At 47.1% G+C, this 15,642-nt stretch overlaps 1 protein-coding gene across 3 annotated transcripts in view; it reads right to left on the bottom strand.

Moving 5' to 3' along the window:
* Positions 1-15,642, bottom strand: part of sash1a (SAM and SH3 domain containing 1a) — a 266,532-nt gene that overhangs the window by 92,319 nt on the left and 158,571 nt on the right. Inside the window, exon 1 of one of the 3 annotated variants that reach the window (XM_076988062.1) lies at positions 3,805-3,896. The exons of the other annotated variants lie outside the window; for them this stretch is intronic. The gene's annotated coding sequence lies outside the window, so the exon portion shown is untranslated. Of the gene's footprint in view, positions 1-3,804; positions 3,897-15,642 lie in introns of those variants that run through there. 3 annotated transcript variants of the gene reach the window in all.

Below are 15,642 nucleotides of genomic sequence, written 5' to 3'. Positions count from 1 at the left end.
CCAATGTTAGACACTTTGTTTTCCATTTGAATGACCAACTAAAACACTCACAGTGCCTGTGAGCTGGTCAGCATGTTTTGCTAAAGACATTGGCATAAAAAACACCAGTCCAAACAGAAATCACATCACGCCATGTGTGTTTATACTGAGAGATCAGATGTATATGGAACATATTACTAAAGCAGTTGAAGGAAGTCAAAGAGATGATTATGTCATAAGGCGTGATTGCACTGACGTTGCCAGTATGTGTAGCTCTGTGCAGCTGTGACAGTAACCCTGGACACACACACACGTGCTAATTAGCATCGTAGCAGGAGTGCTCACGGCCTCAAAGACTGCTGATGTGAGGGAGGACTGCTCCCTGTAGAACACACAGTCTGCCACATACTGAACCAGCCCGGCACTGTGTGTGTGTGTGTGTGTGTGTGTGTGTGTGTGTGTGTGTGTGTGTGTGTGTGTGTGTGTGTGTGTGTGTGTGTGCATGTGTGTACATATGTGTGTTTAAGTGTGTGTATAAGTGCACATGGTGAATATGCTTAAGCTTTTGTCCTAAAATCTTGTGTTTGTGTGTGTGTGTGTGTGTGTGTGTGTGTGTGTGTGTGTGTGTGTGTGTGTGTGTGTGTGTGTGTGTGTGTGTGTGTGAGGCTGAATGGGGAGATTGTCTTGGATCCAGTAACCCAAGCTGTAGGTGCATCACACGTGTGACCAGGCGTGTGCGTGATCATATTAATGTATGACCATAAGCCACACCCATGATGCTTCACTGGGGAGTGTCTAACTCCCATAATTCCTCATGACATTTCTCTTCCTGGCTGGTCTGCCACACATGCATTCAGAATTTTATTCTCATGAAACGAGCTACATATTCAGCGTTTAGGTGCTACATACATGCAGGTGAAGACGTGAGGTGGACACGTGAGGTGGACATGTGATGAGGACACGTGAGATGTCCTGCTGGACATTCTCAACGTTACTCTCGCGTCGTTGGCTCACAAAGGCGTTTCGTACTACGTCCAGGACTGCCAGTTATTGCTCGAAATGTCGTCATAAGTGCTTTTTTTTTCCAGTTAAACCGAGTTCTGCAGATCAGTAGGAGAGACTAATCTGTACTGAACACGCTTACAGGAGAGTCATCTGAACACGGCTCGCTGGCCAGTGAACGTGAGATACTTCGTGCACACGTTCTCTCTCGGATCACAGAGTCCCAACGTACCAGGTTCGTCTCCTAGGGGTCTTTATGTGTTTTTCTCCGTGTGTATGGGAGAAAAGGAGTGGGAGAGAAATAGAGACAGAAATACAAAGAGAGATGTAATAAATATTTAAGCCATGTGCTGATCAGAAGAGTTCAGTATGCTGCGTTCACACTCTGGAAGCCCTCAGAGACACTGCGTGACGCACCACACACACGTCCTCCGTGATTCAGGATGAGAGACTCTGAGTTCACAGATCATTACAATAATATTGTTATTTAAATGCATGAACTACATAGGTCCTCAAACCCAGGGCCATGTCAGACTGTAGTAATGTTCTTTATTTACGTGACACTTTTGTCCTGCTAGAGCTTAGAATTTCCTCCCTTTTTCCTTTCTCTCTCTCCCTCTTTTCCTCACTCTCTCTCTCCCTCCCTCTCTATCTCTCCGTTAGAACACCCACTCTAGGCCACAAGTTCTATCTTCTGCAACGTCGTAACATTCTCCAACATACTAGTGGAAGGCCCCACACACTCTGGTGTTACTAGTGTAAGGCCCCACACACTCTGGTGTTACTAGTGTAAGGCCCCACACACTCTGGTGTTACTAGTGGAAGGCCCCACACACTCTGGTGTTACTAGTGTAAGGCCCCACACGCTCTGGTGTTACTAGTGGAAGGCCCCACACACTCTGGTGTTACTAGTGTAAGGCCCCACACACTCTGGTGTTACTAGTGTAAGGCTCCACACACTCTGGTGTTACTAGTGGAAGGCCCCACACACTCTGGTGTTACTAGTGTAAGGCTCCACACATTCTGGTGTTACTAGTGGAAGGCCCCACACACTCTGGTGTTATTGAGGGGATTGAGGGGGTGTTAAGTATGCAGTTTGGTTAGTTTAATGGGAAGAGGTTGGTGTGCTTGTCTAATGTGTTTGATGGATGTATCTGTATTCAATGGCTCCTTCATCCAGGGGGGCGTAGTGTAATGGGAGTGTATGATGACATTTTAATGATATTAATTCTTTGGAGTTAATAACATATACACAGGTGATGTTTATGTAAACAACTCACCCCCACCTGCCACACACACACACACACACACACACACACACACACACACACACACACACACACACACACACACACACACACACACACACACACACACACACACAAAGCTTGACCTTCAACAGCAATAGACGTAGAGACCAAGTACTTGGGAAGCAAAGGCAGAGAAGCAGAAAATGACAAGACTTGGGTGTGTGTGTGTGTGTGTGTGTGTGTGTGTGTGTGTGTGTGTGTGTGTGTGTGTGTGTGTGTGTGTGTGGGTGTGTGTTGCTCCACTGCACACACATACATTATTCATTGGTTTTTATAGTGTGGTGTGGAGTCAGAAGCATGAGGCAGGGAGCTCTACAGTTCTACAGCTCTCCTCCAGACCTACAGCTCTATAATTCTACAGCTCTCCTCCAGATCTACAGCTCTATAATTCTACAGCTCTCCTCCAGACCTACAGCTCTATAATTCTACAGCTCTCCTCCAGATCTACAGCTCTCCTCCAGATCTACAGCTCTATAATTCTACAGCTCTCTTCCAGACCTACAGCTCTATAATTCTACAGCTCTCTTCCAGACCTACAGCTCTATAATTCTACAGCTCTCTTCCAGACCTACAGCTCTATAATTCTACAGTTCTCCTCCAGATCTACAGCTCTATAATTCTATAGTTCTCCTCCAGATCTACAGCTCTATAATTCTATAGTTAATTAATAAATCGACAACATAATTCTATAATTTTGTGTCTGAGGGTGTGTGTGCGTGAGGGCATGGACGTAATTTGGGGGGGGGACATGTCCCCATTTTTTACGGTTAAAACCAAATATTAAAATAGCAACAAATCCATGTCCTCCCCACTTTTGAAATTACGACAAAAGTGTTTGAGGGTGTGTGTGCATGTGTGTCTCAGAGTGTGTGTAGGTTACACCAGACCCTGTGCACAGAAGCCCTCTCATGCCGTGTTTCTCACCCAGGCAAAAAAACAAACAACCAGAAAATATTAAAAAGACATGAATCTGTCCTGGTGACAGAGACCCCTGGACAAATGGACGTGTGCACACAACAGACATGCAGTTCGACTACAGTCTCCACTGTGGGCCTTACTCCTCTGCTTTTACCTATTAAGCCATTCAATATAATAACTGGGTGCTGTAATAACCCTTAATATGGCATGTAAAGGCATTCTCACAGGACTCTAAAGTCTAATCATATTGTCCTTTGTTTTCTGTACTATTTTTCCAATGAATTTTGACACATATACCAAAAAAGCATTAGCCAATGGGCACCTCCATTTGACTTTTATGCGCCATTCAATCACCAAGGTTTGAATTGCCAAGATTATGATGCAACAAAGGCTGTGTCCTACCTCACAAAGGCGGTGTCCTACCTCACAAAGGCGGTGTCCTACCTCACAAAGGCTGTGTCCTACCTCACAAAGGTGGTGTCCTACCTCACAAAGGCGGTGTCCTACCTCACAAAGGCGGTGTCCTACCTCACAAGGATCATGCCTCTACTGCGAGACATATGCACTCACACGCTTCTCTCTCACTCTCTGCTACCTGTTTTGTCTTTGTTTACTTCCAGGTCTTCAGTTCCATGTGCGTTTTGTTGTCATTCTGTTAATTTCACCCCTTGTTTAGGTCTCCTCCCTTGGTTCAGTCTGCTGGTAGTCGTACGTAGCGTCCGTTTGGTGTTGAAGCTCCGTGTATGCTGGTTGTGCTGTTATCCGAGCATTGGCATGTTTCTAACCTGCATTAGTCTCTATAGTATTTCCTGGTTTTCCTCTTGTGCTTTTTGTTCCTTATGTATTTTGGATATATTAATGGATATAATATTCGTGTTCACTCATTGACTCTGGGCCTTCCTATCGACCTTTATTTTGTTTTTGCCCACGATAAATCTCACTCTTCTCAGCAAACACGGCCACTTCGCCCGTCACTCTCCATTACCACAGATACTTGTTTGCTAATACAGTATGGCTCATTCACAGAACCACAACGGTCCCCTTCAGAAAATGTAATGAAGTTCCGAAACGGAAAACACGATGTACCCAACAATATCTGTTTACTGCTTTGTTATTTAGCAGTTCTGGGGTACATCGCTAATCAAATGAACCATTATTTCAACCTGACACTGCACAAAGATCAGCACAGGCAGAGACACACTCACAAGAAGGGCATTTAAGAACATTATGTAGGAAATCTACACTGCAATGAAATGTAAAATAGCTCGGAGCATTTGTCTCAGGTGCAAAAAGACCTTCAGAATGGTGTAATAAACTGAAAGGGAGATAATGAATTCATTTCTCAGTTAAGGGTAATTTTGCTACATCACGAAGCCTGTGAAATGACTGCAAAGGTGCATGCTGGGAAAATGTCAGGTTTATTCTGGACTTCCAGTGAAAGTCACAAAATATATTAAGCAATTAGGTATATAAATAATTACCATACTAAACACACGCACAGACATTCACACACCACTTAAATAACTCCCCCTGAAATACATGATTATTTCAGAGAGATTTCTCCAAATTTGCAATAATAACAATTCAGACCTTTGAGCAGGTCTCCAAAACAGAAGAGCTGGGATGTCATCACACACTATATGTAAATATGATTTATTCAGTCTTTATCTTCATCAGACAGACAGCAGATTTAATAGACAAGTTAGGGACTACACCTTCAGGAGAGGGAGAGAGGGATGAACTCCCTACAGCAATACTCGACCTGGTCTTTCGGGAATGACGAGGCATCCTGACATAACACAGGTGAAAACCGTATCAAAAAGGCCACGATACAATGCCCGAATTACTATCGAAACAACCATAACAAACAAAAGGTGTATAACTTCACTCAACAAGAAAACACATGTAAGATAAATCACACAGAGGATTAATGCAGCAGAGTATTATCTTACAGCTGCTTTTCTTTACGTATAAAATAACTGTTCAGTGATGTTTTTACCAATTAAAACATCACTGCTTTGGAACAATACCAGTAAAGCGTGCCCAACATTACAGTGCAAATGGATACAACTGCATGGAAAACGGATGGCTATCACCAATGATGGCTCTATTTTCTGAATCGATTTTCCACAAAAAGACAAATATAGGCCTATATAATAATATAATAACTTCCCCAGGCGACAGCATCCACGTACATGTCTGGTGTTTTTTAATAGGTCGTACACACACATTTATAACATGCAGTTAATGTTTTTTCTGCTGTAATACAAATGAAACGGTGACTACAGTGAGACAGGGCTACAACAGCCTTCTCTCTGCCAACGTCTGACAAACAGGCGGGGATTACAGACAAACGCGGCTGCCCGAACTACGGGACCATCTCCTTATGGGTTTACTGCAGAAGCGGCTCGGTGTACCGTGACCGTCTCTTCCCGTGATTATTCTGGGCCAACGTGCCATCGCCTGGCGCGTCTCCATCGGGGAGACATTTGTGGTTTATGAGGAGTTGAAGCGACGTTCGTCTCCCCGTGTGTGACGTTCGTCTCCGACGTGCGTCTCCCCGTGTGACGCACACACGTCACCACAGACCGAACCACAGACCGAACCACAGACCGGACCACAGACCGTGGCAGCGACCGAAACTAAGACGACAGTGGGCGGAAATGTTTTAGTATCTGAGGTGTTTTGTCATAGTTTTCCTTTGAAAAGTTAAAATACTGATGAATCGTAATAAATGAAGACTAGACTTTTGTCAGCGTTTGCATTAATGCTCCTGACTAAAAGTAGCCTAGGCTAGCTGTTTTCTATTTTGATGATGTGCCTAGATTGCATGATGTAGCAATAATATTTAAAGGTGCAATAAATCATTTTTGCCACCAAAAAGCAAACAATGTCTGTGTTTATGTATTATTTTTATATTTATTCTGAGTAGCTAGCATGAGATGACGAATCAAATAGCTTTGTAGTCCTCAATGAACCAGTTCACACCCCCACCCCACACCACCAGGGGGCAGTGTTTAAAATAAAGTTAGTGCAAAATCTTTGAAACATCCAGGTTACTAGGTGTCAGCCAAATTGGTCCATAATTACGAATTAGAGTCACTGGAAAAAAATGACTTATTTCTCCTTTAATTTGTACTGATTGTAATGGTGCAAACTGCTGGTGCTCCGTATTACTTCAGCGCTGCAGTGGGGTGTACTGCACCCTGTGGGGTCAAAGGTCACACTGATCAACATAAGAGTGTGTTGTGTGTGGCTCAGCAAGTGCCATGGTAACCATGTCTGGTGTAAAATGGGCGTAAAGCAGAGTGTGGCCGTCTCCGTGAGGACACCTGAGTCCAGGTGGTCATCTCTCTGTGGACACACATCAGAGTGACAGGACCATCTGTTCTGCCCCCCTGATCCACGTCTCCCCACCCTGAGGAAGGGGAGGGGGTCTGTACCCTGTCTGTACCCTGTCTGTACCCTGCCAGCCCCACTACAGCAGACAGGGAAAGCTCCCATTCACACATCTGTAGGGTGAATCAACATAACGGGTGAAGCCTCAGTCAGTTTATCAGTTATTATTTTGAGCAGTGTAATGTAACAAAGTTATAGACTTTAGTGCAGAAACAAGCTTGAACATATGAGAGAGGCATTCATGTATGTAGTGACTTTTGCATGCAACAAATTAATAGAGCAGACTGTTTAACAAAGGGTTAACAGAGCAGACGGTTGTAGCACAAACCTTTCAGAGTTACGGAATTGAAAGGAGCTGCAAAAAGCCTTTAGTGTTTGCTGACGCTGTTGCGTTAAGGAGGAACTGTAGTGGGGCCCGATGATCTCGTAATGAGGTGGAGCTTCTCCCAGAGCCCTGCGGTGATGTTCACCCCACTGGATGCTGTCTGAGAGTATTTGGCCTGATTTACAGAGATGGTGCTACAGCTCTGCTGCTAACTGAATTGCTTTCATCTCCAATGAGAGTCTATTAAAATAAACTACTGACTTCTGCTGTGAATGTTTGGTGCCTTTCTTATGACATCCAGTGTGATCTGAGAGGGTTTATTAGTAAGAGTGGTGCCTGTGTATAAGACTTCTGTTATTCTGAAGGAGGTGCCATGTTGGCTCGTTTACCCAGAGAGCCCCCCCCCCCCCCCCCCCCCCCGCCCAGATTCTGCCCAGAACCCCCCCCCCCACCCCCCACCCCACTCATCAGTATGCTCATCTCTTTCTAGCCCTTCATCGGCTTTCAGAAGGATCAATATTCTGGGACCAAGTGTTGTTGAAAAGGCGGGAAATCAGTATGTTTCTCATTGAGAAATGTCACATGCACACACACACACACACACACACACACACACACACACACACAGACACACGTAGACACACACACACACACACACACACACACACACACGTAGACACACACACACACACACACACACACACACACACACACACACACACACACACACACACACACACACAGCCCCCCCTAGATCACCTTCTGCTGAAAGTAGAGCCATGTACAACATGCTAACACATTTCACGCTTCTTGACAGTTGGAGAGGCGCACGGGTTTTGCTAATGTGAATTTCCATGCGCGGGTTGACTAATTTGCTGATCTTGGAGACGGATGTCGTGTTGGTGTGGTGGGGGTGCGGTTCAGGGTGGGGGTGGGGGTGGGGTTCAGGGTGGGGGTGGGGGTGGGGTGGGGTTCAGGGTGGGGGTGGGGTTCAGGGTGGGGGTGGGGTTCAGGGTGGGGGTGGGGGTGGGGTTCAGGGTGGGGGTGGGGTTCAGGGTGGGGGTGGCCAGGTCGTTTGCCTGTACTTCTCTCCTCAGAGAGTGGTTGAAGTCTGACCTCTGACCTTGGGCGTCTGACATCCCGATCTCCGTGTTTGCACATAGACATGGTGAGCGTCGCCTGGCACAGAAATGTCTGTGTAGACGTGTCTCACCTCACGGGCTGAACAGACGTGTCTCACCTCTCGGGCTAAACAGTGCCCCAGTCTGATATGAACGTGCAAGACAGTCAGTCAGCATTTCTTCACTCGATTCTGTTGTTTTAAGTTAAAAAATGTTATTTGAGGAAACAAATGTGTTTAATGGATTACAAGGAAGGTGGTTACATGCTACAGAACACAGGACGAAGGCCAGCATGGCATCTCTCTCTCTCTCTCTCTCTCTCTCTCTCTCTCTCTCTCTCTCTCTCTCTCTCTCTCTCTCTCTCTCTCTCTCTCTCTGTCCCTCTCCTCTAACACATTCTCTCTGCCCACATAGATTTCTCTATGTAAACGGTATGTAAAACTTTATGTAAATGTAAAACTCTATGTAAACTATTGAATCTCTATGTTAACTGTATGTAAAACTCTACATAAACTATGTAAAACTGTGAACTATGTACTGTAAAACTATATGTAAACTGTAGGTAAAACACATGTACACTGTATGTAAACACATATGTAAACTGTATGTAAAGTTCTATGTGAATTCTATTTCAATCTCTACTGTATGCAAAACTTTATGTAAACTCCATGGAAACTATGTAAACTGTAAGCAAAACTTTATGTAAACTCTATGTAAACTATGTAACCTGTAGGCAAAACTTTATGTAAACTCTATGTAAAACTATGTAAGATGTCATCTACCAGTAGGGACATGCTCTGGAGAGCTTACACATAGCTGGTTGGGGAGAGAAAGTGAAAATGCTCCCGTCATGTAGGACAGTCAGAGCTGTAGTCACCGTAGCACACACACTAGTCACCGTAGCACACACACTAGTCACCGTAGCACACACACTATAGCCACCGTAACACACACACTAGCCACCGTAGCACACACGCTAGCCACCGTAGCGCACACACTAGCCACCGTAGCACACACACTAGTCACCGTAGCACACACACTATAGCCACCGTAACACACACACTAGCCACCGTAGCACACACGCTAGCCACCGTAGCGCACACACTAGCCACCGTAGCACACACACTAGTCACCGTAGCACACACACTATAGCCACTGTAACACACACACACACTAGCCACCGTAGCACACACGCTAGCCACCGTAGCGCACACACTAGCCACCGTAGCGCACACACTAGCCACCGTAACACACACACTAGTCACCGTAGCACACACACTAGTCACCATAGCACACACACTAGTCACCATAGCACACACACACTAGTCACCGTAGCACACACACTAGCCACCGTAGCACACACACTAGCCACCGTAGCACACACACTAGTCACCGTAGCACACACACTAGTCACCATAGCACACACACACTAGTCACCGTAGCACACACACTAGCCACCGTAGCACACACACTAGTCACCGTAGCACACACACTAGTCACCGTAGCACACACACTAGCCACCGTAGCACACACACTAGCCACCGTAGCACACACACTAGCCACCGTAACACACACACTAGCCACCGTAGCAAATACACTAGTCACCGTAGCACACACACTAGTCACCGTAGCACACACACTAGCCGGCACGACGTGTGAAGCATGTGTGAACAGCCAAGATCAGGCACCTGTCACTGAAGCCCTCAAAGATGCCAAAATACAGAGAGCCTGTGGAACTGAGACTGCAGAAAGATGAATGTGTATGACAGCAGAGGGATGAAAGGAATATCTGTGGATATGTGAGCACACACACAGAAACACGTCTGCATGGTACAACACAGACGCAGTAGTGCTACTGCTGTTAGAAACGCCGCAGGGTCCTGACCCCTGACCCCTCGCTGCGGGCCCTGACCCCTGACCCCTCGCTGTGGGGCCATGATGCAGTGATGTGCCCATGGCAGTAGACTCCTGCAATAGAACACCATGACATGGAGACTGGACCAGAACCAGCAGGTCCCAGAAACAAGCTGTATGAAATAAAACACTCTGTTTGTGATTAACCCTGTGTGTGTGTGTGTGTGTGTGTGTGTGTGTGTGTGTGTGTGTGTGTGTGTGTGTGTGTGTGTGTGTGTGTGTGTGTGTGTGTGAACTGCAGAGGTAGTAAAAATTGAGGTATAGTACACAACGTTACCAAATAACATTTGAGAAGCACTTTGTTTGCACAGCTGATGAAGGATCTCTGTAAACTTTGGCAGAATATATAGTATATATATACTATAGTCTTATAATATAGTCTTAGAGTATAGTCTCATAAATAGTATTATAGTATAGTCTTATAGTCTAGCCTTATATATAGAATACAATAATCCTTTTTGCCAACTGAAATGAAGAGCTTTGTTTTAGATTTTTTGATTAAAAAAATTAATGAAAAAGTACAGTTTCTGAAATCACCAAAGACATATTGAATATGTTGTGTATAGAGTTGACACAGGGCAGAACTTGTATCAGAGTATCAGGTTCAGATTGGTAGTAAAGCTGTCGGGGGCACTGCAGCTGTGATTGTAGAACAAAAGAAACACTTCTGACAGGTGCCATTAAAATGGTACAATCAGAACATCTCTCTCTCTCTCTCTCTCTCTCTCTCTCGCTCTCTCTCCTCCTCTCTCTCTCCTCACTCCACTCCTCCCTCTCACCCCTCCTCTCTCTCTCTCTCTCTCTCTCGCTCTCTCTCTCACACACACACACACACACACACACACACACACACACACACACACACACACACACACAAATAAACACAAATGCACACATGCTCGTTTACATACCAAAGTGTATATCAAAAGGGTACCGTAGCATCCATAACAGCTCTCTGGCTCTCAGACACGACTCCAGACCTTTAGTATGGTAATATTCTCTGTCCTGCTGTTTGCTTTCAAGCTTTACAGAACACACACTTCCTCTGTAGTATTAAGATGTAGAATTAAATGTGAATAGAACCATATTGTACCAGTATGAGCACACAGCTAGGAATGGGGCTTTAGCTCTTTTTAAAGATGTGCCATTAAAAATAGAGACAGACAATCACTGCATGTGTAGGTGTGTAATCTCTCGTGCGTAGGTGTGTAATCTCTCATGTGTAGGTGTGTAATCTCTCATGTGCAGGTGTGTAATCTCTCATGTGTAGGTGTGTAATCTCTCATGTGCAGGTGTGTAATCTCTCATGTGCAGGTGTGTAATCTCTCGTGCGTAGGTGTGTAATCTCTCATGTGTAGGTGTGTAATCTCTCATGTGCAGGTGTGTAATCTCTCATGTGCACGTGTGTAATCTCTCATGTGTAGGTGTGTAATCTCTCATGTGTAGGTGTGTAATCTCTCATGTGTAGGTGTGTAATCTCTCTTGTGCAGGTGTGTAATCTCTGATGTGCAGGTGTGTAATCTCTGATGGGAAGGCATTTTGATTTCAGATGGAAATAAAGCAGATAGAGAATAATTAGTAATAGAGGTTAATAATTTGATCCAATAGCATCTTCTAGTGTCTGTGTTGCTGGTTTAGGCAGAACAGGACTCATGCTCCCCAACCCCCAGTGTCCTGCTGTATTGTCCTGCTGTAGCGTCCTGCTGTATCATCCTGCTGTAGCGTCCTGCTGTAGCGTCCTGCTGTATCGTCCTGCTGTAGCGTCCTGCTGTAGCGTCCTGCTGTAGCGTCCTGCTGTAGCGTCCTGCTGCAGTGTCCTGCTGTAGCGTCCTGCTGCAGTGTCCTGCCAGGGAGGCCGAACCTGAGCTTGCAGGGACGACATTAGCACAGGTGTCTCATCCTGCTGTCGCTGATCCCAGCAGGACACAGCTGGTCCACCCCGGCTGGCCGGACCCCCCACTGTGTTGCCTCTCGCCAAGCTCCTCCCTCCACACTTCCATCCTTCTAAACCCCACCCCTCCCTTGACCCCTCCTCTCCCGACCACACCCCCCAACACAGTCCACTATATAACTGCCCCCACATGAGCACAGATGTAGCTTCACAGTACTTCTGAAGTACGAGGAGATGCAGCACTTGTGTTAGCTGCTCTGGATAAGAGTATTCTGCTCAAAGGCATGTCGAGAAAGTCCACCAGACCTTGGAGCTGGAGCATAGCGGAACACAGCAGAACATCACGGAACACAGCAGAACACAGCGGAACACAGTGGAACACCACAGAACACAGAGGAACACAGCAGAACACCACAGAACACAGCAGAACACAGCGGAACACCACGGAACACAGAGGAACACAGCAGAACACCACGGAACACAGCGGAATACCACGGAACACAGTGGAACACAGCAGAACCCCACGGAACACAGCAGAACACCACAGAAAACAGTGGAACACAGCAGAACACCACGGAACACAGCAGAACACCACGGAACACAGCAGAACATTTGGCCTTAGCGATCCACACTCTCTGGACCAAACCGCAGGCGAACCTCTCAATCATGAAAGAAGTGTGAATATTGAAAATGGATAATGTGTTGTAATCTCCCCCTTCACAAAACACAAATAAAGGCACACACACACACACACAGCCACACACACACACACCACACACACTCCATGCCTAAAGGACTATTGCAATGGTGTGTAGGATAAACAGGATGACAGAGATTTAAGCTCATTCAATGTTCACACAGCGTCTCCGTCCATGTCAGTGTTCTGGTAGATGAGTGAGACTAGAGAAACGCTCCAGGAGCAGGCGGACAGGGGGACAGGAAGATAGGGACACGGGGGGACAGGAAGACAGGGACACAGGGGGACAGGGGGACAGTAATGGGAATAAGATGTGTGGGTAATGGGGCTCTTGTGCATTAGATTATCACCACACGTCCACAGCACTACGCAGGAGAACAGTAGCTGGTGAATGTGTGATCTTTCCAGTGCGTGGCTATAGGGCTGTAGCATCCACAAACATACCACTCTGGCCTTCTGAAGATGCCACTGCACAAACATTCATACCGGAGGTAGAGGAACAGGAGGAGGTGATGGAGGAGGTACAACTAGAGGAACAGGAGGAGTGAGAGAGGAGAAGATAGTGAGGGCCACAGTCAGGTCTTCCAGTAGGACGTAGCACCACCAGAGAGGTGGTGCTACATGAACATGAAAGCATGCACACAGGACCTGATGTCCATTCATTCTGCTCCACCAAACTATAATCCAGGGCCACACACACAAATCACTCACTCTGCATGTTTGTTCAGGTCTCAAAATAAAAGCTTCTCTTGCTCAGAGCTGTCGGACGACTGCAGACAGGAGGAAAGAAATCCGTATTCAGCTCGGCTGGCAGAAGGTGCTCGATGATGAAACGTTCCTCAGCGTTTAAAAACAAATTGATTCTTATTCTTGGCAGCATTCTGCACAAGTAACAAACTCACTCTTCCTTTTCCTTTGTTGAGTGAACAAAGAACGTTCCTTGTCCTTGAACGCCGCTCCCTGGTGGATCAATAATAAACAGACTCTCTGCTTTCACTGAGCTTCTTTTCCCAGCCACCAGTGACAAAGTGTAATTAATGTATTATACATCGGAGTTGAACGGGGAAGATGTGATACAGGTACATTATTATTCCTGAGAAGTTGGCAGAGGGCTAAAGGCAATGATGAAGTTCAAAGCACAACCCAGTTCTGAGAGCAAACCACAGGTGGTCTGAGCCTCCGACACTGTAGAAGTCCGTTGTCATAGAGATGTGTTGTTAGAGCATGGAAGAGAGAAAGAGAGAGAGAGAGAGAGAGAGAGAGAGAGAGAGAGAGAGAGAGAGAGAGAGAGAGAGAGAGAGAGAGAGAGATCTTGGCAATTTCTCCTGAACACGACGCCTGATTTAGCCTGAACTCATCTCTCCACGGGCTGCCAGAATGCTGAAGGAGCTTCTCCTGCTTGTGGATCAGCACTGCTTGGCATCTCTCAGCCGTGTCTCATAAATCTTCACGCTACCCAGCGAAGCATAAATGTCAGTCAGCGTCTGACGAGCTTTCCTGAAAGGTCCTGCAGCCACATTATGCACCCTACACCCCCACCCACACCCACACACCCCACCCACACCCACACACCCCACTGACACCTATACACCCCACCCACACCCACACACCCCACCCACACAGCCCACCCACAACTATACACCCCACCCACACCCACACACCCCACCCACACACCTCACCCACACCTATACACCCCACCTTCACTCATACACCCCACCCACACCCACACACCTCACCCACACCTATACACCCCACCTTCACTCATACACCCCACCCACACCCACACCCACACACCTCACCCACACCTATACACCCCACCTTCACTCATACACCCCACCCACACCCACACCCACACACCTCACCCACACCTATACACCCCACCTTGACTCATACACCCCACCCACACCCACACCCACACACCTCACCCACACACCTCACCCACACCTATACACCCCACCTTCACTCATACACCCCACCCACACCCACACACCTCACCCACACCTATACACCCCACCTTCACTCATACACCCCACCCACACCCACACACCTCACCCACAACTATACACCCCACCCCCACCCACACACCTCACCCCCACCCACACCCCCCACCCACACACCTCACCTTCACCCACACACCCCACCCACACACCCCACCCACACCTATACACCCCACCTTCACTCATACACCCCACCCACACCCATACACCTCACCTTCACTCATAAACCCCACCCACACCCATACACCTCACCTTCACCCACACAGCCCACACACACCCACACACTCCACCTTCACCCACACACCCCATCCACACCTATACACCTCACCTTCACTCATACACCCCACCCACACCCATACACCTCACCTTCACTCATACACCCCACCCACACCCATACACCTCACCTTCACTCATACACCCCACCCACACCCATACACCTCACCTTCACTCATACACCCCACCCACACCCATACACCTCACCTTCACTCATACACCCCACCCACACCCATACACCTCACCTTCACTCATACACCCCACCCACACCCATACACCTTACCTTCACTCATACATCCCACCCACACCCACACACCCGACCCACACCCATACACCTCACCTTCTCCCACACACCCCACCCACACCCATACACCCCACCATCACTCCCCCTCACCACCACGCCCCCACCCATACATCTAGCCTGCAGTTAACAATTCAGGAGTGCACACTAACCGTGCTTTACATGGGGAGTAGGAACGTCTCCCAGACACGTGTACTTCAATCAGTGTCTCCGGGCACTCAGCACATAATTGCTACTGTGAACCTTGTAATTGTAATCTTTGATTACGGAAGCACCAATAATAACCTGCTGGTGTATCACAACAGAGACCCTGGAGAACAGCGCCCCCTACAGTCAGAGAGAGAGGACTGTGACAGAACGCAGACCAACACTGGGAGGAGCATGTAGATCTTGGGAGGAGCTTTACATGATCCAGAGCTGATGTGGGGAATGCTATCACAATGTTGGGAATGCTATCACAGTGTTGGGAACGCTATCACAGTGTTGGGAACGCTATCACAGTGTTGGAAACGCTA

Source organism: Brachyhypopomus gauderio, unplaced genomic scaffold (genome assembly GCF_052324685.1).
Source record: "Brachyhypopomus gauderio isolate BG-103 unplaced genomic scaffold, BGAUD_0.2 sc60, whole genome shotgun sequence".
Lineage (NCBI taxonomy): Eukaryota > Metazoa > Chordata > Actinopteri > Gymnotiformes > Hypopomidae > Brachyhypopomus > Brachyhypopomus gauderio.
Note: the sequence above shows the minus strand (reverse complement) of the source record. Positions and strands in the feature narration are given on the sequence as shown.